The 24,956-nt window shown below is 38.4% G+C and overlaps 1 protein-coding gene and 1 long non-coding RNA gene across 2 annotated transcripts in view; both read left to right on the forward strand.

The window, feature by feature from the left end:
• Positions 1-24,956, forward strand: part of UBL3 (ubiquitin like 3) — a 155,420-nt gene that overhangs the window by 59,575 nt on the left and 70,889 nt on the right. The window lies entirely within an intron of this gene.
• Positions 1-24,956, forward strand: part of LOC149499613 (uncharacterized) — a 54,715-nt gene that overhangs the window by 6,855 nt on the left and 22,904 nt on the right. Inside the window, exon 2 of the long non-coding RNA XR_016325602.1 lies at positions 20,247-20,306. This is a non-coding gene — a long non-coding RNA (uncharacterized LOC149499613). The remainder of the gene's footprint in view (positions 1-20,246; positions 20,307-24,956) is intronic.

Below are 24,956 nucleotides of genomic sequence, written 5' to 3' on the forward strand. Positions count from 1 at the left end.
ATAAATTCTACGTAAATGGCCCCAAGAGGGGTTTATTTCTTTCGCCAAGGATGAGGCTTTTGTGTTCGTTTTTTTTTCTGAAATTCCACTCGGTATTTCGTTGCCACCACTTAGCACAACTTACAAGCTTTACGTCTTGCTTTCTTGTGAACGAAAGAACCCTGCCTCATTTAGTAAATTTTAGGATGATGGAAATACTTACCCGTTACGTACCTGGTTAATAGGCTTCTTTCTACAAATAACTTAACAGAAAAACCAAAACATCAACGGTACTTTAAATAATATTTATATTTTATTTATTTTTCAGCGTTCAAGTAATTATATAATAGACAATGAAGCTTAATAAAATAGAAAAGTAAATAATGTTAAAACGCAAGGATAGCGAGGCGGTAATGCGAGGTAAGACGAGGCTGAACAAAAGAATGCCATTTTGAATTAGTCTGTAGGAGTTCCGCTCCGAATTATACAGTTAAAAAAAACATTTAAAAACACCCGGGCATTAAACTTCCCGGTGATCTAGTTAAATTTCTGTATTAAGTTCATTGTCCGCGGCTCGTACTGGCTGTATTCACTGAACTCGTGCAGGACCGCACACTGAGCCAAGATAAAGTTGTCAACACTCTGTGACAGTGACTATTGTGGTACAAGTTGTAACGAGTCGGCGGTATTGTACAGAAAACCACGTAATACTAAACCCGACAAAGGTTGTACATGGCTATCTAATTACAGGAGCACGGAACAATTTTAACATCCATCCATCTGCTTTGATATTTCTATGAGTTGAATGAAACTCGTGTTTGTTAATGACGTTAAAATTGCGATTAAATTATTTTGAAGTTTGCTATTAAGTTAGACATGAGGAGGCTAATCGGGTAGTAATTCGTCGGATGATTTTTGGGTTTACCGGGTTTAAGTATGCCAATAACGAGCGCTTCTTTCCACACCGCGAGAAAGGTGCAGTTCGTCATAGCGGCATTGAAAATAGTTGCTAACATCACGACGAGTTGGGCGGGTAGAAGTTTGATAACGCGCTTAGAAATACCGCTGAACCGGGAGCTTTACGAGGACGTAGGTCTTTGATCAAGTCTTTAACTTCCATCGGGGTGACGGTTGGTAACCCTTCCGAGGGTGGTAAGGAAGCCCTGCGTTTGACCACAATGTCTACTAATGCTATATGAGCAGGTTCTACGAATTTAGTGCTGGGAATGCACTGGGCTTGCAATTATTGACCATTAGGTCAAATGACACGATTGCCTGAGTCTAGTGGCTAATGAATTTGTGATCTGCTTACAAGAATCGAGAATAACAAGGGGACTTTTAAAAATTATTTTCACACGAGAATTTAATAGTATTTAATGTATGAGCGAGTATTATTATTTTAGACGTATAGGTTCAGTAGTATTACATAAATTATGGGATGTAAATATGTTTGTTATACTAGAAAAGAGCAAACGATTTGATAAATCTAGTAGTGATGTGATGATGAAACAGCATTCCGAATCGGTTATGACCGAGATGTCGTCATAACAATTTAAAAGTGTTGGCCTACTTAAATAAAAATACTTTGATTTGGTTTTATTTGAGTATTGTCAGCTGCGTTCGATGAACGTATTGTAACGATAGTTACAATATGTGCGATGTGCATCACTACCCTCTAAACTAAATAGCTTAAAACTTTCGATGCAGTATTGTTATTCTTCTGCGCTACGATCTATGCTATCGCAAAGCTCAGGATACAAACATACAAATGACGCCAATACGGAAAATAATCAATCATTAAACTCAAGAACCTCAGTACCGTTTGACAGAGACTTTCTGGAAAATTATTTAATTCCATCCTTAAATTGCTGAATATTCAAGCAAGTCACGAAGACATGACAAGCTACTACAGGGTGACAATAAAAAAAAAAGTTAAAAGATCCACTACAACCGCCATGAAATAAATGTCTGTTAATAAATAAATTAATAAGCTTTCTCTTGTAACTTGAACCGGCACATAGATACGTACGTATGTCTCTCATTTCCCCGGAGCTGAAACTGCACTGCTATCTGAATAGAATCCACCCAGTATGGCACCGGCGTGGCTCGATTCAATAACTACGGTTTGTAAAACTTCTCAAAGTTCCGCCTCAAACGTACAGCGTGTTTTGCAGCGAGCATCTGTAACGATACGAGCGAAATAAACGGTTTTGAAACGAAAATTACCGAGTATACAAGAACATTGTGTTGTCTTTTATTTTTATTTTTTATTGCTTAGATGTGTGGACTAGCTCACAGCCCACCTGGTGTTAAGTGGTTACTGGAGCCCATAGACATCTACAACGTAAATGCGCCACATACCTTGAGATATAAGTTCTAAGGTCTCAGTATAGTTACAACGGCTGCCCCACCCTTCAAACCGAAACGCATTACTGCTTCACAGCAGAAATGGGCGGGGCGGTGGTACCTACCCGTCTGTTTACACTATTTGTATTTTGTATCGCGACATGTTAGGTATATGAGCGAGTGTTGCAGATTACGTTAAAATAACTTGTTTTTTTTCCTACCTATGCTGATAGACTTGAGAGGCTATTTCAGCGTTGCCCTAGTGTGTAGGTGAGCTCCCGGGGCTCAAACCGGAGGTGTTGCTAACAGTGGCCCTAGCAAGAGCAGTGCTTTGCAGAATCTACCACCGGATCGGAAAAGCGACCCACTGAGAAGATCCGGCGAGAAACTCAGTGGGCTGTGTCTGTTAGTCAACTTACTCGTCGAGTTCTTCGTGGCAAGCGACGGATTCGGCGAGGACGGTGCTTGAGGTACCAAAAAGCACCGTTAATGGAACGGGAGGATCCGTAATGACGTGCTTAGGGCGACGTCAACTGTTAACCATTCGGTCCACAAGAGTATGTATCTTGATTGTTCATCACCAGCGTAAACAACAAAAAAAACTTCTCAATTATCGATACAAGAAGGTTATACGAGTATTGTTCTATAAATTGTTTTTTTTTGCTTTATATGGCTTTATCAAATATTTTTGATTGTTTCTAACAAACAAAATACTTTTTGGAATAATGGTGATTCCGTTAAACCTTCGTAACTTTAAGGTGTGTTCATTTTAGAGGTTAATTTAGCCCTGAGCATTCTTATCAGATTTATAGGTGAGGGTAGGTTTGAAGGAGTTAAAGGGGGTGGTTGAAAGCCTGTTTTGTAGGGTTTACGTCAGTCTAGACAAATAATATGGCTAATGGAAGGTGGTGAAATGTTTTCTCTTTATATTATATCAAAGGCATATTTAATGTTGTACGGAAACTGGGAGATGACGATTTTAGTTATTTCATTGAAACGCCGATTCGAATAGGATCTCCAGTATATTCCAGGTAACCAAAGTTCACATAATAAATTTGATTTTGGAAAGCATTGGTTGTCTTATTAAAATACATGACACTCTCGGGCTATAAGTGGTTTTGTTATTGCACACGATTGACGTCAATAAAGATATATTTTGGCTTAATCTCAACGAAAGCTAAACTTCTCTGTATGTCTTCACATTTACGTTGCGTTCGAAAAATTATAGGACTATAAGACTTAATACCGTTAGCTTTTTCTAAAGATAATCTAACATAAATTTATCCCAAACATCCGTAAAATGTCATCTAAGTTCATGCAATCATTCCGAGTGTACGGAAAATCGATTTTCCCGTTTCAACGCTAGTAAAGGTGAAATAAAACCAATTCCAATATGAACCAAAGTAAAAACTTTAAAGTGGTTTCCATTGCATCGAACTAAAACAACTCTAACATAGAATGGGGTAGCTTTCAAAGCGCCGTCCGCAATCTTTTAATACCAAGTGCCCGTAACTTTATCTTAACTATACCATTATAGGACTATAATAGAAGCGTGTTCTTGTGTTGAAGTTACATATTTATGTTCTTTTTCTTATTTTTGCTCATCTGATTTTAAGTTCTTACCGGACGTTAAGTTTATAGTCATCCCAACCTCAGTAACTGTTAACCCAAATCTTGTACCTGACGTCACTAATTTATACTTTAATTTATTATTTCTGCGTGTGTGTGTGTGTTTTGTTGTTTTTGTTTTGTACATTTGAGTATCACTCAAAAGGCTGATATTTTCTAAGGTTTAGTTTTCTTATATTGCATCGACTTTTTTTTAATACCAGTATATATATCTCGATACAATAGCGGCAACCAGATATGCAAAAAATAAAACTACCTTTTTGAACCAAGAGGTAATTATTTATCTTAAATCTAATGCGCGGCGAACCACGGAAACGTCGCGTAAATGTCACGCAGCGATTTTTTACCGCATAAACATGTATTTTAATATCGTCAAAAGTTAGTAAAGGAATTGGTACGCTATTCGAGGACTTTACCGTCGTCTTCGGTATAATTCCAGAGTTAAAATAGACCGTATGTTAATGTTTTACAATTTATGACAACAGTTGATGTGTTCGTGGAACGCGAACCTCCACAGGTTTGTTCATACTTTGTTAAATACCTATTATTATTATTATTATTATTATTACTTTTATGGCTTTGATGGGTGGACGAGCTTATAGCCCACCTGGTGTTAAGTGGTTACTGGAGCCCATAGACATCTACAACTTAAATGCGTCACCCACCTTGAGGTATAAGTTCTAACGTCTCAGTATAGTTACAACGGCTGCCTCACCCTTCAAACCGAAATGCATCGCTGCTTCACGGCAGAAATGGGCAGGGCGGTGGTACCTACCCGCGCGGACTTACAAGTGGTCCTACCACCAGTAATTACGCAAATTATAAGTTTGCGGGTTTGATTTTTATGACACGATGTTATTTCTTCGCCGTGGAAGTCAATCGTGAACATTTGTTGAGTACGTATGTCATTAGAAAAATTGGTACCTACCTGAGATTCGAACACCGGTGCATCGCTCAACACGAATGCATCGGACGTCTTATCCTTTAGGCCACGACGACTTTAAAGTATATTATATTAGAGAACTGTTTCAAACTTTCGCCTCTATATACAGGTTAGGTTTACGAAAAACAATACGATCTCAAATTGTTGAGAAATAATATTACGAGGCTAGTTCTCGAGTTCCAGTTGTAACGTCTAAAAAGGGATTAGAAAGAGGGTAAATAGATTTGTCTGCTCTTGACACCTGTAATTTTCAGTCTTCATGTGATTATGCAACAGTGCCGAAATTTCGGAAACTTATCGCAAATTTTGCGTAGGGAACACTACGAATACGCTGCTTACTGCCGAGTTTTAGGCACAGTCTTGGTAGTGTCCCTGGCATTGTTGAAGTCCATGAGCTACGGTAATCATTCACCATCGGGTAGACGGTATGCTCATCTGCCTACTAAAGCAATTAAAAAATATATTATGTGTGATGATAAGTATTTATATTATTTTTTAGGTAAAATTTTGTTCGAAGTTGTAGACGAAGCACGTCTACATAGTTACCCAACTAGGTACATCCAATATCGAGATATAAGCATGTTGCGCAAAATATTCTGTTCCCAAATACCGCAGGGTCTCAAGACGAAAGTCTTTGTCGAGTCTGTGTTGCCAGTCGGCAATGCGACATACGGCGGTCAGAGGTGGTCGCTGACAATGACCCTTATTAGAAGGATCAAAGTCACTCAAAGAGCAATGGAGAGGTCTATGCTCGGAGTTTCTCTGCGAAATCGAATCAAAGATGAGATTCGCAGAAGAACCAAAGTACCTGACTAGGCCAGAGGATTGTAAGATTGAAGTGGCAGTGGGCAGTGCATGCTGCTCGTAAAGAAATGGCCGCTGGGAATGAAAAGTTCTCGACTAGCGACCGCGCACCAGAAAGTGCAGTGTGAGTGGGCCTCCCACGAGGTGAACTGATAACCTTGTGAAGGTCGCGGAAATCCACTGGATGCAAGTTGCGCAGGACTGGTTACTATGGCGAACTTTAGGGGAAGCCTATGACCAGCAGTCTGCATGTATGTGGGCTGTTCGAAAAATAAGATTATATTTTATGTTTCAGGTGACCCTATTGGGATGTTTCATTATTTATTTATTCGTGTAGATGCAAACAAGAACTTTTAATTCCGCGGTTTTGGTTAAATCACCATAATTCTATTTTCGTATACATTTATCCATTACATTTATCCGTGACTACGAAAACTCTTAACCCATAGACACAGCCCACTGAGTTTCTCGCCAGATCTTCTTAGTGTGTCGCGTTTCCGATCCGGCGGTAGATTCTGCGAAGCACTGCTCTTGATAGGGTCAGTGTTAGCAACACTCCGGCTTGAGCCCCGTGAGCTCACCTACACACCTTAGGGTGAAGCTGAAATAACCTCTCAAGACTATCAGCATAGGTAGGGGAAAAAAACGAAAACTCTTAAGTATTCAAAAGGACAGAAATAATGTAATGACAATAAAAAAGCGCGAGATTAAACCATACAAGTACTTTTAATTATGCACTCTAATTGGATGCTGCTGCTCTCTAATGGGCATACAGGTCAAAGTCTAATTTGCTTTAGAATAACAACGGGTTACTATTTACAGTACAGATCGAAACCCGCGATTCCTTCTATCATCCATACAAAAAAAGAGCCATTTATCAACAATAAAAATAACGTAATAGTTTCCCATTTCAACTTGTCGATATCATTCGGAGCCAGTGAATGTCGAAAGATTTATACCGTATTCCATGTGATCATATCAAAAGATATGAATTCGTGGCCAAATAAGTAAAATGATATTCGTAAATAGCTTGTCGTTTGATATTAGAAAGTGTATGAACGAACAAAAAAAAACATGAGAACAAAAGAGAAAGTTGGAGCAATATGAGACTGGCTGTTTGTCGTCACGGGCATGAAGCGAAGTAGTAGGTATGCCAAACAAACAACATAACTATTGGATCGTAAAGATTTTGTGTTGTTCATTTCAGTGTACATATTTGTTTGAAACGCTATCATATATTAGGGTTTTAGTTACAAATGCGTTACTGTTATCGTGTTTATACATGTTGACCGTGCTGGCCGTTTCAATTATCACAATAATAGAATGTGGAACCGGTTGTAATGTTATCGTTACGAGCGGTAACTAATATCGGACACGTCCGGCCCTTGCGGTGGGTCAACGCGCTCTGACACTCGGATACGGGCGTCGGCCGTGGATTCGACTTAAATGCATAATGTGGTCACCATGCGGTCGCCTCCATTTTTTGTGGTACTTACTACCTCTAATGGACTTTCCCGTCTTCTTTCCGAAGCTATGTCGTTAGAAAACTGTATTGGCGCGTGTTCGTGTATTCAATAAAGGTATAACGAGCCACTTCATTACTGCTTATGCAATACGTTTTTTTTTAATTGCATAGAAAGTCTGTCTTTAATCTGAGCGCACACGCATTTTTTCCCTGTCTATTCGTTGGTAACCTAAGGTGCTAGACGGGTAGTTGGGCTTTCCCGATCCATTCTCGGTCTCTTTCTCTCTCGGTTTCTTTTAAACATTTCAAGAACCGGTCAGTGTTCTTGTCGACGTGCAACTTAAACCACAACCCACTGAATTTCTCGTCGGATCTTCTCAGTGGGTACATGGTACAGTTTTAATGCAAGGAATCAACCAAGATTTGGGTAAAGAAAACTTTTAGCAATAAGACCGTTTATTTTACAAATTATACCTGCCTGTTGACCGATTCATGCTACGAATACCGTGGACTTCCATGAGAACTAACGAGTCCATTGTAAGGGAGCTAAACATCCGAAAAAGGTTCTCTTCCATATGCCGTGAACGTGTTATGAACTTCTTCGGACACATCATGCGGTCTCCCAGACATGAATTAGAGAAGCTCATGATTTCAGGTCGCATAGAGGGCGAGCGCGCCGTGCGCAGAACACCAGCCAGATGGTCAGATCTAGTAAGAGAAGCACTTGGTGGTAGTCTGTACCATGCGGTCCATGCCACCCATGATCGAACACAGTGGAAGAACGTCACACGTGGTCGCGATCCTCAGCAGTGAGGGAACGATATAGAAGAAGTTGACCGATTATCAATGTTAATTATGTTCTGGTGTGCCATAAGGTGTACCTTCTATTTTTCTGTCAAGATTTAATAAAATATGAAGGTGCGTTTTAATTAGACATAGCGGGCGATATCGCTACGTGACGCCGACCTCCCGTAGACATAAGGTCGAATTTTAATGTATAACGGCTGTTCCACTATCGAAGCAGGACGCATGACTGATCCGCAGTCGTACCGTGCCGTTGGCTGTCAACAAGCCGTACGTACTATCTGATTACGCAAATTTTATACATTTTGCGTGTTTGATTATTATTAAACTATGTTTATTTTTTACTTTACTTTTTTAATTAAACTATTATTCCTTCATCGTGAGAATTGTTCTTGAAAACGCGTTAAATAATGCGAACTAAGACGAAGCAGTATGCGTGTGTTCCGGTTTGAAGAGTAGGACATCCGTTGCACTATATATATATATTTATGTATTTGAGATCACAATCTTATATCTCGAATTGAGCAGCGGTGAGCGGTACTGAAGACCAGAAGAGTGGCGAATTCATTGTCCCGTCTCGACAATCAACAAAAAACGAATATTATTAAATTACGTAACGGGTTTATATTGTGATTTTTAATTTTAATCATTTCAGTGTGAGCGCTGTTGCAATTGCTATAACTACGGGTAGATCAAACAATAATATGTAGCATTTACTACTACTACTGCTAAATAATAGTATTTCTTCTTCTTTTTCTACCCCTTATCCTACTAGGTGAATTTTTCTATTCCGTTGTCTTCTATCAGCCGTCATTTCAACACTCCTCTCTCTCATATCGTCATTCACACACTCCATCCATGTCTTCTTCGGTCGACCTCTACCCCCTCTACCTTGCACTACCATTTCTATACATACTAAATAATAGTATTTATAGAATCAAAATTACAATTAAAGAAAGTAAAATTGTAAATCAATTTAATTAAATAATTCGCTACACAGTTCTCACGATTTCTCGTTCTGTGTATCTAACGTAAACAGTAAATAGAGATATAAACACAGGTCTGGAAGCCACATTTGTGTTGTTGGACCAAACCAAGACCAGAATTTAATTAAACGCCCGTCAAAGGGCAAACGGTCCGGGACCCGAGTCTATATAACATTAGACTATGTCTGAATACATATATCGTTACGCTGTTTAGTTTGAAATATTGTAACACGCCGCCAACTTAATTTACGTTAATTAAGTTACAATTATCTTTCTTGTTTCATTGTTAACCTTTTTGTCTGGAGTAATTATAAATTCGTCATCATCTAGACCTGAAACATGTTATATCCAAAACTAAATAAATATACGTCATCTTTTTTTTTTTTTTTGAACTAACTTTTCTGATTTTCTAATCATAAAAATAAAGTGAACAACACAATAACGTTTAAGAAAAAATAGCTAAATCGCTCGCATACAAAGCTTGCATAAAAGCAGGATTAAGTTTTTAAGTATAGATAGAGAGCTGATAGATAAATGAGGTTTTCTGAAACCTTGACACGATTTGTTTTCCACAATCACTTTATGAACAATTCTGTTTGGCTCGACCCCCGCTTCGTATGCGACTACTATAACTAGATCATTCCATGAATTCCGACAAGAAATATTCAATATAAAACGAATCAAAAAATGAGATTCTGGATCCGGAACATATATTCTTAGTGTTCGTTAATAAATTTAAAAAAAATACCTTTTAGCACTTTTATGTGTGGGTAATAGTGTCAAGTGCAATGCACGTAAAATATTTGCATCTCCCTAAAGTATTCGAATTGTTCTAAACGCCTGGGTTATTAGACAATCCACATCAGTTGTATGCGGATCCAAGCATTCCTCTCTCTCTAGTGCAACTAAAATCTCAGTGCATTTCTTCAAGTTCTTGTGATATTACAACGGAATCGCCTGGTCACGTTTCGAACACACCCTCGAATAAACAATCCTCTTCGTTTCCATTGTGTGTGAACGACAAATAAAAACCTCTTTTGTTTTTGTGTACGCACGGAAACACTCAAAATATGCGATTGGCCACGCCGTCCTATCCCGACCACGATACGAATTGTCGGAGCAGCTCTTGAACGAGAATGGAACGTTTTTAATAAAACGTTTTAGTATCCGATGTGAATGCAAAATGGCACTGGTTCGTCACTGCCTTTCCAGTTTCATCAGGGCAGGTGGGCAAGCAAAGGCTCAGTCAGGCGGGTGGGATTTACTAACAGACTTGTGTTTTAATGGTTCCTCGTGCATATCAGAATGGGGTATGCCGCTGTTCACCATGAGTCATGAGATCTATTCGGGCATGCTCGAAACATGCCCATTGTAAAATAAGTTGGAGGACAAATGATAAATACGTTCTCATCGCTGGATACGGGTGCTTTTAGGTACCTCAAGGGCTGGCCACCGTTAACCGTCAACCCTTCGTCGTAAGCGACGGGTTCGACGAGTAAACTAACTCATAGACACAGCCCACTGATTTTCTCGCCGGATCTTCTCAGTGGGTCTCGTTTTCGATCCGGTGGTAGATTATGCGAAGCACTAGAGCTCATACTAACAACGTTCCTAGGTTAGAGCCCCGTGAGCTCACTCACTCGCTCGGTAAATCTAGTATGACTCCTCGAGGTCACTAGAATAGGTAGTTAAACAAAAAAAAAGCTGGATTCGATTGCACCTCTTTACGCTCTAAATAAATTCTATTCGAATTGAAGTTTGACGACTAGTACGTCTCTGTTGTCGGGCTTTTTTATACCTAACAGTCCGCGCGCGAAGCCTTTAAGTTCCGTGAGCTAAAACCGGTATGTGAACGTCCCTCATATTTAGCGCTAGTAACCAAGAAAGTCCATTAAGGATGCGGGACGTCAGCACCCAAGGACGCTCAATTGTATAAACCGCTTCCATTTACGCGAGAGACAGTTCGGGTTTAAAAAATTCAGGCAACGTACGCTAATAAAAACTGTAATTACGAACTCTGAATTAAAATTCAACCGGAGCGTTTTCTCCCGAGATTCGTTAAGTTGTAATTAAAAATTTCATGTTTCGAAAGGGTTTCGTAGCGCTCTGCGGTCTCGTACCCGTGTCACCTGTTCGCAGTTATTTTTCCAGTAAATAATTGACAAGCAGACGAGGGTAGGACGATATCCGTGTGCTATTGCTCCAAGTTTCCGAATCGTAGCGAGCTAATACGGCTCAGGATGTTGATGGACCGTCTTTTTATTTATTTATTGCCTAGACGTGTGGACGAGCTCACAGCCCATCTGGTGTTAAGTGGTTACTGGAACCCATAGACATCTACAACGTAAATGCGCCACACACCTTGAGATATAAGTTCTAAGGTCTCAGTGTAGTTACAACGGCTGCCCCACTATTCAAACCGAAACGCATTACTGCTTCACGGCAGAAATAGGCGGGGCGGTGGTAACCTACCCGTGCGGACTCACAAGAGGTCCTACCACCAGTAAAAATGTAAGGCCGTTGTTGGCCTGATAAGCGACCTTTATAATTTGTGTTGAGCATTTTATGGATATTGCATAAGATTAACGTTGCTTCATCTGATTATTGTGAAAAGTCACATGCGTTTTGGGATACAGGGAAGAAATTTCTAGTCCTCGAAAAAAATATCTTTTCATAATTAGTTATCGTGACTAAAATTTTTGATGCTAAGACTTTTACTGCTGTTAGGGTATATCTTGTGAGGCGGCACGTATAGGTAGGCAAAATTATAATATAATAAAAAAATGAGAAAATACCTCCGAGTCAATGAAAGTAATTTACGATAACTCAGAAACCCGCTTACAGTTTTCAAATCATATTTTCATTCAGTCATGAGTTTCATAGCTTTTGAATGCGTTCTCGGGCAAAATTAATTTCTCTCTCTGTACGTCAAGTACCCATGTACGTTGAAGGGGCAATATAAAACTTATTAAATACGTTTAGTTTTAGATTTGTAGGTTAAACCAACATGTAGGTACTACATAACACAACAAGTCGCTGTCCATCATCTTTGTACTATGTAATAGACGTCTAAGAATTTTCCTTAATATCTTTGCAGCCGGCTTCCTAGGCTCTCAGTTGGGATAAAGGGAATATAAACATTTTTTTATTGCTTAGATGGGTGGACGAGCTCACAGCCCACCTGGTGTTAAGTGGTTACTGGAGCCCATAGACATCTACAACGTAAATGCGCCACCCACCTTGAGATATAAGTTCTAAGGTCTGGGTATGGTTACAAAGGCTGCCCCACCCTTCAAGCCGAAACGCATTACCGCTCCACGACAGAAATAGGCAGGGTAGTGGTACCTACCCGTGCGGACTCACAAGACGTCCTACCACCAGTAACAATAACTAACTTGCATTGAAATTAATATTTTGATGTTACAAGTTGCCAATCCAGGTTTGTTTTATTATATCTTAAAGTCTTAATAATCTACACTAGTATTGTTAATATAAAAGTTTTTATGGTATGCTGTTGATTACGCGATTATGTAAAAATGGCACAAAAATAGTTTGTAGCTTGGATTAAACCATGCTTTTTAGCGTAGTAAAAGACATGTCCGCGACAGCTGTATGCTAGTAATCTCGAGGGGCTATTCTAATTTCACGGACTTGTAAGCCGAGCTTATGAGGCTCAACCTGGTGACTTTGCTAACACTAGTCTAACAAGGGCAGGCTGAAGCTACCACCGCGCACCGAATCGAAATTCGACCCACTGCGAAGATCCGGCGACACACTCAGTTAATTGCTGAAATTGAGTATATTTGCTGTAAGATCAACGACGTTGTGTTCGCTGGTTCGTGGTTTTACGCACCAACAGATTTATAAATCGACTGGTAGTATATGGACCACAGACACAAGTAACAGTAACACAAACAACTCCTTGACCCGATAAAATGTATTTCACCTATACTTCTATACTCTATACTAATATATAAATCTACAGGTTTTTTTACTGATGTTCCGTTATAACTACTGAACTATGCATCCCCTTGACTTGAGACTTGGTATTCATGTAGAAAATACATGTACTTAATAAATAGGCTAATATTTATATGAGTGTGGGACTCCCTACACCAGTTGCGAGGGCGTTAATGATGAGAATCTTTGTGGGGGTGAGAAATAATAATGTTAATTTTAAATGCTCAGCGAAGCAGACGGGTACAGCTAGCTTATAAATTCACAAATTTAAATGTAGTGAAACCGCCAGGCGCTATGTGTATAATTCGGTAAAAACGCCCTCTTAATAAATATTATTAAATGTCACTGAATTTAAATTAAAACTTCACACATTCCACGCTATCAATATAGGATGTGTTTCGTCCTTTCCGAGCCCGTTTTTAGAGAAGGTCACACACTGTTGCCGACCTTAAACCGCTATTTATGATGCTTCCATTACCAGAAAAATATATTTAGGTTATCGATTTTATTATCTTCGCGGTTGTATCTTACGAATCCGTCTACGTCAAATTAATAATAAATAAATTTGCGTAGAATATCGCGTATAGGAAATATAGTATATTCGGAATAATTATAACAGTATTTTCCACTTAATTTAGGGAACGATCTTTTTTTTTCATTGCTTAGATGGGTGGACGAGCTCACAGCCCCCTGGTGTTAAGTGGTTACTGGAGCCCATAGACATCTACGACGTAAATGCGCCACCCACCTTGAGATATAAGTTCTTAGGTCTCAAGTATAGTTACAACGGCTGCCCCACCTTTCAAACCGAAACGCATTACTGCTTCACGGCAGAAATAGGCAGGATAGATCTCTTCTCGGTGCAGCTGTTCACTGAACAGATAGGTACCACAACTTGAGTTTCCCGAATTACCTTGACATAAGGTTTGAGGTCTCTGTAACTACTTCTATATTAAATTTTCAGAAGCGATATTCCAAGATTACGCAACCCTATTTACCTCCTAACTCCTGAAACTCAGCCAACAAGTTACATAAATTCTAATATATTATTCAACGTTCACATAAAACCCCTCTAATGAATATGAGAAAGTTTTAACTAATATTCGATTCTGACGGTGACCTGTCTTTCGTATTAAGCGATAAACTGGTAAATTGTCCCAGACCTATTTATTATCTCTACTTAGTCAGGTCATAAATTCTGTCACATGTTTAATGTAAAAGAATTGAAACAAGTTTATTCATTATGTAACCATTCATATACCAAAATGAACTTAACAAAACATAGATTCTTATGACACTAAAGTTTATTCAAAATGACCTCCGTGATTTTGAATACAGGCCTTCAATCTGCGCGGTCAGTCGTCTATCGCAGCACGAACGAGGTCCATGTCAATATCGGCGGCTGCCTTAATCAAGGATGTCTTGAGTGACTCCAAATTGGGATGAGGCTTTGAGCACGCCTTTTCCTCCAAGTGTTGCCATATCTTGTAATCTAACGGATTCAAATCTGGACTGGAGGAGGGCCAGTCTTCGTGCCGGATGAAGTCGATTTCACGCGCCGCCAGCCAGTCTTGTGTGCTCTTCGCTCTATGAGCTGGCGCCGAATCTTGTTGGAATACCCAGTGCCTGTTATTGAACATGGTATGAGAAACAGGTTCCACAAGGTTCGTCAGGACTGTATTTTGATACACAACTGCATTCATTTTTACACCTTTCTCACAAAAATGTACCTCTGTTAAGCCCCAATAAGAAACTCCCAACCATACCATGAGCGAGGATGGAAAATGACCTCGTTGGACACGCGGAATACGGTTGCTCGCTTCTTCACTACTGTGTGCGTACACCTTATCATTTTGTTTGTTGTAGCTTTCTTCTACGGTAAAAATTTTTCATCCGAAAAAAGAATTTCCCGATATTTTTTTCCCGCGTACCGCTTCAACAAACCGCGGCATCTCTTCAGTCTCAGGTCCATTAGACGAGCATTCAAACGATGTCCTGTTTTTCTTCGATATGCCCAAAGCCCTAAGTCTTCATTTAACACCCTTTTCACCGTGGTTCTGCTTAACCCCATCTGAAGGGCAAACAGTTTCTGCTTACGTTTGGGATTTCTTTGAATTCGCGCCTTCACAGCTTTTATCACTGCTGGAGTCCTAAAAGACCGAGGGCGACCACTTCTTGACCTGTCATCTACACTAGAGTCTTCATTGTATCGTTTGATGGTACGATAAACGAATCTTTTAGTTACATTCATATTTTTCAGTATGTTAAAAATTTGAATTGGCGCGTAACCGCAACGATGCAACGCAATAACTGCAACACGGTCTTCTTTAAGCGTCCACTCCATATTTAAAAATGAGTAAAATTCTAAAAGTATACCTTTTTTATTTTCATGAACAATTCGAAATTCGAATTCAATAAACTTTTTTGTGGCCAGCATTCTAAAAGAAAAGTTTTTACTGTGTGACAATACTTATGACCTGACTAGTTATATATAAAAATGAATTGCCGTTCGTTAGTCTCGCTAAAACTCGAGAACGGCTGGACCGATTTGGCTAATTTTGGTCTTGGATTATTCGTGGAAGTCCAGGGAAAGCTTAAAAGGTGAGAAAATATAAAAAACCTCGGAATTATATAAAAACAAACAATTTTGTTTTTCCTTTGATGTGTCCCCTTGATGTGTCTTTTATTTATCGATTGAGGCACTACGAAGTCTGCCGGGTCAGCTAGTAGTAAATAATATTTAACTACGCTGTACACTTGATATTCCATTTATTTGTATTAAGGTGTGACATAATTAGAGATGAACTCAACTCATAATTTAAAAATGCGATCATGTAATTAATATGTAATACAGTGATCTTTTACTGGTGGTAGGACCTCTTGTGAGTCCGCGCGTGTAGATACCACCACCCTACCTATTTCTGCCGTGAAGCAGTAATGCGTTTCGGTTTGAAGGGTGGGGCAACCGCTGTAACTATACTTGAAACCTTAGAACTTATATTTCAAGGTGGGTGGCGCATTTACGTCGTAGATGTCTATAGGCTCCAGTAACCACTTAACACCAGGTGGGCTGCGAGCTCGTTCACCCATCTAAGCAATAAATAAAAAAAATGAATTGCTGTGTCGTAGTTCGTAGCCATATGGTCAGATCTAGTAAGAGAAGCGCTTGGTGGTAGTCTGTCTACCATGCGGTCCATGTCACCCATGATCGAACACAGTGGACGAACGTCACATGTGGTCGCGATCCTCATGGGTGAGGGAACAGAAGTCGTCGTGGCCTAAAGGATAAGACGTGTGTGTGTGTGTGCGTGTGTGTGTGAGTGCGCGTGTGCGTGTGTGTGTGTGTGTGTGTGTGTGTGTGTGTGTGTGTGTGTGTGTGTGTGTGTTGTGTATGTGTGTCATACAATAAAGTATAATAAAATATTAAGTTACATATGACCTATATTATATATAAGAAGAAGAAGATGTGTTGTCCTGATATTGATATTCCCTCTACGTGTATTAGTCGATGCTCTGATAAAAACGCACCATGTAATAGTTTTCTGTTGCTAAGCGACACACCAGAGGTCGGTGGCGGCCGCGCAATTAGCTCCGCTTGCAGCTCTCATTCTCGACGGAACAAAGACCCTATCCAGGTCAGCTGTGATTAGACGGAAGCCGCGCTCCCTAGACGCCGCAGGGAGACTCCCTTGCGTTGAACACGTTTCCATATTACCAATTAACATGGAAAACATAAATTAGAAATATCGTCTGGCGTGCAAGCAGAGAAACGAATTTGTGTAATTGTGTAATTACTTACGTAGCGGTCAACGATATGTTTATATACAATATTATAATTAAACCGGCCACTAGTGCGAGTGCTAGTGCCAATGTTTATTGTTCTACTTAGTCTGGCCATAAATACTGATTCAATTGAAAATAAACAAAATATTACATTTGAATTTGGAATCTGTCATTTTTTTATTTTTATCACTGGTGGTAGGACCTCTTGGGAGTCCGCACGGGTAGGTACCACCACCCCGCCTATTTCCGCCGTGAAGCAGTAATGCGTTTCAGTTCGAAGGGTGGGGTAGCCGTTGTAACTATACTGAGATCTTAGAACTTATATCTCGAGGTGGGTGGCGCATTTACGTTGTAGATGTCTATGGGCTCCAGTAACCACTTAACACCAGATGGGCTGTGAGCTCGTCCATCCATCTAAGCAATAAAAAAAAAAAATATTATTACTCATTGAGTTTTCTCATTTTGGCGCCAATACATTGTACAATATTTTGCGATATCAAAATGGAGTGGGGTGATAAAGAGAACCGAATCGCTGTGATTGCATTACACAAAGTAGGTATGGAGCCAAATGCAATTTTTAAAACTCTCCATACGCTTGGTATTAGTAAAATGTTTGTGTACCGGGCTATTAATAGGTGCAATGAGACCTCCTCTATTTGTGACAGAAAAAGATCTGGCCGTCCACGTAGTCTTCGTACGAAAAAGGTGGTCAAAGCAGTAAAGGAAAGAATTCGAAGAAATCCTGTCCGAAAACAAAATATTTTATCTCGAAGATAGCACCTAGAACCATGTCGCGTATTTTAAAAGATGACTTAGGACTTGCAGCCTTTAAGAGACGTACTGGTCATTTCTTAACTGATAATTTAAAAGAGAATAGGGTGGTAAAATCGAAACAACTACTGAAGCGATCCGCAAAGGGAGGTCATAGAAAAAATTTGTTTACGGATGAGAAAATTTTTACAATTGAACAACATTTTAACAAACAATATGACCGTATTTATGCTCAAAGCTCGAAGGAAGCTTCCCAATTAGTCGACAGAGTGCAACGTGGGCACTATCCGACTTCAGTGATGGTTTGGTGGGGTATTAGCTATGAAGGAGTGACTGGGCTATACTTTTGTGAAAAAGGTATCAAAATATCGGCACAAGTGTATCAAGATACCATTCTTGAGAAGGTAGTGAAGCCCCTTAACAACACCATGTTCAACAATCAAGAATGGTCTTTCCAGCAAGACTCGGCGCCAGGTCATAAAGCTCGGTCTACGCAGTCTTGGTTGGAAACTAACGTTTCGGACTTCATCACAGCTGAAGACTGGCCGTCGTCTAGTCCCGATCTTAAGCCGCTGGATTTTGATTTATGGTCAGTTTTAGAGAGTACGGCTTGCTCTAAACGCCATGATAATTTGGAGTCCCTAAAACAATCCGTACGATTGGCAGTGAAAAATTTTTCCATGGAAAGAGTGCGTGCTTCTATTGATAACTGGCCTCAACGTTTAAAGGACTGTATTGCAGCTAATGGAGACCACTTCGAATAAACTTTTTATACTTTAAATTGTTTTATATTTATGTATTAAACTATCACACTGTAAAAGTAATAAATGTTATTTAGTCATAGATTTTTTTTGTTTTCCTTTGTAACAGTATTTATGGCCAGACTAAGTATTTACAAGATTACTAAAATCCTAGAGAATATAAGGTTTTGTTTTCAATCGTTAAGGCTTCTAATAATTTATTTTCACAAATAATAAATATATCATCGTTATCGTCGCGCCTTAATACATACATTAAACTGTTCAACTGATCAAATCTTCTACAGATTATAAATGAATAAGCTTATCAGTGCTGCATACATTCGTAAGTTTTAGTTTCGTCGAAAAAGAAAATTGCTAGATAGCAATTTCTCGAGAACAATTCGAAGTTAATTTTCTGCAATAATTCATACGTCTGGCCCTTGAAAGCCGTCTCGGGAACGTGCGTTTGTTTATTTATAATGAAAGTCTAGACACAGAAAAAGAAATGTTTTTTTTTATGTATGAAAGATTACTGGTGGCCCGGTGGCCTTTCCAGCTTCACCAGGACAGGTGGGCGAGCAAAGGCTCAGTCAGGAGGGGTGAGATTTGCTGACAACTGCCCGAGCGCCTCCGAAGGAGACCTAACAACTCAAGAGCAATTGATTCGCGAATGAATCTACTACCAGATCGGAATCGCGACCCACTGAGAAGATCCGGCGAGAAACTCAGCGGGCTGATGCGTGGGTTAGGTTGCACGTCGACCTCTTTGTCGAGTTCGACGAGTACGGTTACCGGGGTTCCATAATATTTCAATGGTCAATGTATTGCAGCGGACGTTTACGGAATTCCATTGCGTAAAGGGAACGGAGAACGTTTAAAAAAATTAAATGTTTTCGATTAAGCTTAGTTCGTTGAGGCGAGTTAGACAAGCATTCAACCGAAACGAAGGTCGGTTGGATTTATAAAATATGAAAAGATTCGATTGACGAGAGATTTCTTTTTTTAAATATCTGCAGATGAAATGTGAATTGAAAAAGTGCTAGAATAATAATTTGGATTCGAAAGGTTTTTCGATTATGATTACATAGCCAATGTTTTGATCATACCGCCGAAGAGGGGTAATGTTTTGGGGTGTGGCGATAGCCATCACAGAGCACAAGATATTTGACAGATGCCGGAATCTCGCTTATGACATATTCAAGATAAGCTTTCATATATACAAGTTCCGAACATCAACATTCGGACTGTTGGTCTACCGAGCAATATCACCCGCTCGGCGGAAAATCTTCTTATCGCCTTTATTCCTAAAGGGGTATTGACTTACCTTGCATTCAAAATTCTAACTGTAATGCGAAAAATAATAATAATAAATATGTACATATACATAATAACTTTGTAAAAATATTAGTTGAATATTAGTAAGGGTGTTACAGCCGGTGACAACTATGGAAATAATATGTACATACGTACATTTGTATGAAATTTAAACATTCCCATCGGCACGACTTTTGTCAGCATTCGAGTTATTTATATATAATATTATAAGTAAATATATATTATTATACAATAGATTTAATGATACAGAATTTATAAATCACGGCCAAACGTGGTTTATCGACGACTTTCTTTATATTAAATAAACCATGATTTTGATGTTCCAATTAACCCTTTAATGTTTAAACCCCATGACTGTTTCGTGGTAAAAATACGCAGTACGTTAGTACCATACAAGCGGGCTCACAATATAAACCCATTCATTACACAAAAAAAATTGTATTGTATAAACATTTGAAATGCTTATGTACTGGATATATCAATTTTATTTTCTCACCGCCGACACAATTTTTCAAGTGTAATAAACGAGAAACAAGATTCCTATCGCTGTGTTTGTTTTTAAAACACATGTTTTTAAAACTCTTGTTATTTTTTACGATAAAAATGCCTGTCTCTTCATCTTTTTCATTTCCCGTGAATCTTTCGCATGCGAGCGTTTTGTTGAAGCAAATTTCGTTAAAGTGTTTTATTTTCCTTTTCAGGTAATTTCGGTGTATTTGCTGTCTGAACGACGATAAAATTACACAATATTGTGACACACAGTAAGTGGAATTCAAATATAATTTGAAACCGTTAAGCAATATGCATCACTGTCACTACATACTATAAAACAAAGTCGCTTTCTCTGTCCCTATATCCCTATGTATGCTTAAATCTTTAAAACTACGCACCGGATTTTGATGCGGTTTTTTTTAATAGATAGAGTGATTAAAGAGGAAGGTTTATGTGTATAATAACATCCATTAAATAGTGAAGAAATCAATAATAAATTAAAGTTTCCGAAGCGAAGCGAGGGCGGGTCGCTAATTAATTATGTTTGTATGTTATATTATTATGTAGAATATTATGTTTTCTGTTATTTCCCGAACGCTGCGGAAACACAAAATAAATGTTTTCAAATTTTAGAATGAAACAAGTAAATTGTGGAATTATTTGACCAAAAGTTATTAAACATTTCCGAAAACAATAAACTCGTAACACGTACGATCATGATGAACAATTTAAATTATCGAATTTTACAAAAGATCTTAAGTACGTACTTCTGATTTGTATTATGACTAAAAAATATTCTTTCATTCATTGCTGATATATTATATCGATGCAAACCTGCTGGAGCATATTAACTGATATTAGTTAATATGTTCCATAGAAAATATCTCTTTAAAACCAAAATGAGAACTGTCCGAACTCTGGTTTTCTCAATCTTTCTCTATGGTGCTGAAACGTGACTCTATTAAGACAGCTCAATATCTAAACCAGGCTTTCTACCATATGGCTCAAGAGGATATTTGAGTTCTTCGGTCACATTGTCAGAAAGAGCGGTGAAAATCTTGCAAATTTGATAGTAACTGGCAAGATTGCAGGCAAAAGTTCTTGTACCCGCAATCCAATGCACAGGTCCGACCAAATCCGCACCACTCTGGATACCACAGTCTACGATGGCGCCGCCGAGAACAGAGGAAGATGGCGAAACATTCTCCAAAGAAGGATAATGATAAGGAGATGGTCACGACCCTCAGACAAGAGGAATGCGACTCAGGGAGGAGGATTTTTTAATGTAAACTGTGTTAACGGTTATAAGTTCAACGCAAATCAACAATAATTGTTTAAAGACTGTATTCAGGAAAATTAATGAACGAATTGCCCCACTATTCTACTATAAATACATCATCATCATTTTAAAACACCATGGAACATGCCTATCTGTCATATCTATATATTAATACGTGAAGCAAAAAACTTTGTCCCTCTTTTTACGAAAAATGGCACGGATGAAGGAATATGAAATTTCCCACACTTATAGAGAATATAGAGAAGGAGTGCAGAATGCTAATATTTTTTTAAAATTATGTGTTATTAATACATTAAATCAATAAGAAAACATTACACACACTACTGTGTAGTTGACACACACACACACATATATCAACTCTATTTATTGTCAAACTTCTGTTATTGCTTAAAGTCTGTGGTCAAATTGAGAACAAGTTACTATTATTTATCTTGAATATTATTTGTCTATAATGTGGTCTTGGCGAAATCTGTGAATAAAGAAGTCTATAAGTCTTTGACAATAGAACCTTAATAATGTTTAAACATATAATTACAATGAATTATAGTAGAATCTCGACTACTGCGGGACCACTAGTATATATTAATATTAATATACTAGTAATATAATAATATTGATTACTATAATAATATATAGTAATATTGTATAACATCACCCCACACTTATTGAGCTCTTCGAACATTAAGATTCATTTATACGAAAAAGAATGTAGCGACATACCTATATGTACCTACGCACATCACAAGATTCCGATACAAAGAGCAATCAAGACAATGAATCTGTTACATTACCTTTTATCGTACTTATTTCCGAACGTTACGTTTCAAATAAAATTGTATTTTTTTTTTGTGCGTACGTTTTCTTGTCGAGTGAATTAGCGCGATCGAACGAAGCCTTCGAATGTAATGATCGAGGAAGTCCCTTTGATTGTTTGAGCGTTAAAAGGAGAGATTATTCGGAGTTTGCAACTTTTTTTTTTGCCTATTTAACTAGAAAAAAAGTTTGAACGCGTGTAATTGGTACCGTTCTTTTTTTTTTTAGCTTTGAATAGATTTTTCAATGAAGATACTTATCTCTCTGTTCTCGTCAAAGTGGCGTTACTGTTTGAGATATTGAAGTTAACAAGTGCTGTGGAAAATTCACTTTGTCCATAAAGATGATGTTTGATAAGTGTTTTTGCTGTTTAGTAACCGTAAATAGAAATTTCTTTGCTCGTGTTAGGAGTTGACTGATAGAAATCGTCGCCTAAAGAAAAACTGTTAGTTCTCTAAAGAATATTTATAACAGGTAAACCTCTTCAATATCTACTAAAGGAAAAAGGGAAATCGAATGATAAACGGAGGGAAAATGCCATTTTTTTGTTTCTGTGTTGTATATTTCTAAATAGATTTAGCCCTCGTCAAGACTTCAGAAATGTTTAATGTGTTCATATAATATGTTTTTTTTTTTTTACTTGTCCCGTTATATGTTCGTAAAGAACTTGTATTACAGGTACCAGATAACGGAAATAAATGTAAGATTTTTATTATACACATACATATATTTAATAGACATCCATAACCCTGGAAAAGACATTTATATTTATCATACAAATATCTTCCCTTGGCGGGATTCGAACCCGCGACCCCCTTGTGTGTGACCATGTCACTTACCACTACACCAGACGGCCGTTAAATTATAATTGTTGTATTACCATCGGCTTCGTAATCGTAAACTTAATCAATTACTTACAATTACTTAATAAAAAAATTAATCTTACTGGTGGTAGGACCTCTTGTGAGACCGCGCGGGTAGGTACCACCACCCCACCTATTTCTACCGTGAAGCAGTAATGCGTTTCGGTTTGAAGGGCGGGGCAGCTGTTGTAACTATACTTGAGACCTTAGAACTTATATCGCAAGGTGGGTGGCGCATTTACGTTGTAGATGTCTATGGGCTCCAGTAACCACTTAAGACCTGGCTGTGAGCTCGTCCATCCATCTAAGCAATATAAATAAATAAAAAAACTTAATTAAAAACATCCTCACCACGAGAACTGAAAAAGCGTTTTAATTATTGTTCATCAGTTATCATTGTCTCAATGTGTCTTTTTTTTTTGCTGTTGTCGTATCGCTCTTGTCAGAGCGGTCGTGGTTGTCAGTCAGTATCGTTGCAGTGGGCAGGTGTTATGCGCCTCAAGAGCAATCACTTCTTCTCCCGATATCTAAGACGAGCCTGGGACACTCATGTAAATAACCCGCAACTACCGACTTGGCTTGGTCGATTTATTGCGTGGTGATCATAAATATATCATACTAGCGACCCGCCCTCGCTTCGCTTCGGAAACTGTAATTTATTATTGATTTCTCCACTATTTAGTGGTTGTTATTATACATATAAACCTTCCTCTTCAATCACTCTATCTATTAAAAAAACCGCATCAAAATATGTTGCGTAGTTTTAAAGATTTAAGCATTCATAGGGATGTAGGGACAGAGAAAGCGACTTTGTTTTATACTATGTAGTGAAGTAACGAACAATCGATTCACTTTTGGTCATAATTGTAATTAAAAAAATATGTATAAGTATATCAGATAAGTTCGTGACCCTTTCACCGAATTTCATAAGAAAAATATAGTGCTTTGCAAAGCTCTCGACTTTCCAAAAGAATATATTCGTCCTCGCTCTTAAACGACGTTTGAATTATTCACTACATTCTTTCTAAGTATGAAAATGTCATATGCGAGACTCTTGTAATATTTCTCTGGTAAGGTGTAGGTAATGTAAGGGATAGTTGTATTTTTGTGATCGACGTTTTTCATGTTTCCTTATTAATAACGCATCATTTACAAGACATTTGAAGTCGTCGTGGCCTAAAGGATAAGACATCCGGTGCATTCGTGTGTAGCGATGCACCGGTGTTCGAATCCCGCAGGCGGATACCAATTTTTCTAATGAAATACGTACTCAACAAATGTTCACGATTGACTTCCACGGTGAAGGAATAACATCGTGTAATAAAAATCAAACCCGCAGAATTATAATTTGCGTAATCACTGGTGGTAGGACCTCTCGGGAGTCCGCACGGGTAGGTACCACCACCCCGCCTATTTCCGGATTACGTTGTAGATGTCTATGGGCTCCAGTAACTACTTAACACCAGGTGGGCTGTGAGCTCGTCCACACATCTAAGCAATAAAAAAAAAAAAAATACATGCTCTCAATGTCTAGTCGACTTCGGAAGATGCAGCGACAAATATTTATTAAGGGATCCTCAGGGTGGCGGCGACAATTGAGACACTTTACATCCACACGAAATATTATATTCTCTTTAATACACGTTACGACGGATAGAATACGAATGCATCAGAAATATGCTAACCGCCGGTATTTATACAATCATCATCATCATCATCAATCATCTTGACCTATTTTAATACAAACTTAGTAGGTAATATTAAACATTGTTTATCTTAATTATTCTGCTGATTATTTACGTACAATTATTATTTAATAATATCGAATTATGTAACATAAATAACATTAAGGCTTATTGCGCCGGAAGCTGTCAAGCGGAAGGCGCCAATAAAATATTATAATATAAGTATAAAGAAATATGAATGAACTGTTTACTTGATTA

The sequence above is a fragment of the Bombyx mandarina genome, chromosome A1, assembly GCF_030267445.1.
Source record: "Bombyx mandarina strain Sakado chromosome A1, ASM3026744v2".
Lineage (NCBI taxonomy): Eukaryota > Metazoa > Arthropoda > Insecta > Lepidoptera > Bombycidae > Bombyx > Bombyx mandarina.